The sequence below is a fragment of the Hemicordylus capensis genome, chromosome 2 (assembly GCF_027244095.1).
Source record: "Hemicordylus capensis ecotype Gifberg chromosome 2, rHemCap1.1.pri, whole genome shotgun sequence".
NCBI lineage: Eukaryota > Metazoa > Chordata > Lepidosauria > Squamata > Cordylidae > Hemicordylus > Hemicordylus capensis.
The window spans coordinates 345,505,420-345,507,104 of record NC_069658.1 but is presented as its reverse complement, the minus strand read 5'-3'; the positions used below and the strand labels follow the sequence as shown (position 1 = coordinate 345,507,104).

The 1,685-nt window shown below is 36.4% G+C and overlaps 1 long non-coding RNA gene across 1 annotated transcript; it reads left to right on the top strand.

Moving 5' to 3' along the window:
- The first annotated feature begins 609 nt into the window (after positions 1-609).
- LOC128344400 (uncharacterized) lies at positions 610-1,149 on the top strand. The gene is made up of 2 exons (XR_008315835.1): positions 610-674; positions 770-1,149. It is a non-coding gene; the product is annotated as an uncharacterized LOC128344400 (long non-coding RNA).
- The last annotated feature ends 536 nt before the right edge of the window (positions 1,150-1,685 follow it).

Here is a 1,685-nt window from a genome sequence, read left to right as displayed (position 1 = left end):
TTCTACTGAGGCACCTCGAGGTCTGAATTCTTCCAACAATCTGTTCTGCTTTTTATAGCATTCCCTGCTTTGAAATACTTGGGATCTATCTATATGGGGTTCTCTCAGCCTATATATCTCTAGGATTTGTTTCACCGCTCCATGGTGTTCCAGCCAATAGATTTCCTCTGAGGTCTTTCTTCACTTATTTCTCTGTCATTACAAAAGGTATAGAATATGGAGGTTTATTTGCAGGTTCTCTCTTTTTTGTTTGTGTTACAGTCCATGCGACATTCAGCTCTTTGCCCACGTTCATTTGTTTTGGGGTGGTGTGGTTCCCCTGTAGTTCTGTGAGGCTCTGTATTTTTTACCTGTATCTACTTGGGTTACTTTGGGTCCTTCAAAGGTATGGTACGTTTCATGTACTTTGTCTATTAGGTTGCAATAACTGAAGGGATTACTTACAGGTTGCATCTACACTTAAGCACTTTATAATCAATGTGGTTTAGTTCTGGGTTAGCCTTTTTGTATTTAGGAGTGGCTATACCTTTAAGTTAAGTTTGTGGTTTCTTTAGAACAGCTGTAAAACCTTTTGGGTTAATTATTCTTTTTGTTTATAACCTGTGAAGAGCTCTCTCATCAGTAAGGTGAACCTTCAATATGCTTGGAAAAGTTTGAATCTACTCTACCTTCATGTGAGTGTTTTTGTATTCATTCTTTTGTGGTTTTTATTAGTAATGTTTTACTGTTTAATAGATACTGTTTCATGTATTTCATATCATTATTTCAGCCTGTATTAATGGGAAACAGCCCCTGATGAAGCGCTTCGTGAAACAGCTACTTATCCTGGGGTGGCTGTAGTGCGCTCTCCCTCGTTTGATTTGTCATCCACCAACAGTCATTACAGAGCATGTTGCTTTCTTTTTTCTGAATCAACGACTTACGACTCGAACTGCATGTACTCATTACAATTCCTTATCCTGAAGACATCTTGGATTTTGCCTGGACACCTACATATTACTTATTAATTCTCCAGTTTTTGTATTTGTTCTGTATATTTATTGGTTTTGTATGTTGTGTTTTAACTTTGAATTTGGTCATTTATTTTTGTGTTATAAGATGTTTTCATTGTGGGCTGGCAATACATGTGGTTTGACCACAATTAGATAAGGTGTCCGTTTACCATCGTTTTGGTGACATGCCTGTCTTGTGTGTCCACATTTGGTCAGGTGACATTGGCAATTTCATAAAGGTGATCTTTGTTACATATTTTATATCAGTTTGACTGTTTTTCAGTGTGTTTAGAGTCTGTTCAGCCATTTTTTCTTTTTCTTTTTTTGTTCATGGGTTTTTTGTTCTCCTCTTCTTGATTCTGTGAACCCCATTTTTTCTTTGGCAGAAAAGTCAAGGCTTCACGTGGCTGCTGAGAATGAATATGAGCAATTTGCCACTTTTGACAATATTATGGGTATGATCAGTTCCCAGAAGCACAGCACCCCTCTATAGATGGTTGGGCACAGGATTCAGTGGAGCCTGTTTTCTTCACAATAAAATAGATACAACATAAAATAAAAGTAATAAAATTAACCAAACTGAGTAAACAAGTTAAAAGTCAGGTTAAAAACCACAATTAGTATAAAGTTCAAATTTAAAAAAATTAAAGCTAAAAGCTCAAGAGTCATAAAAACTAAAGAACTAGCACCTGA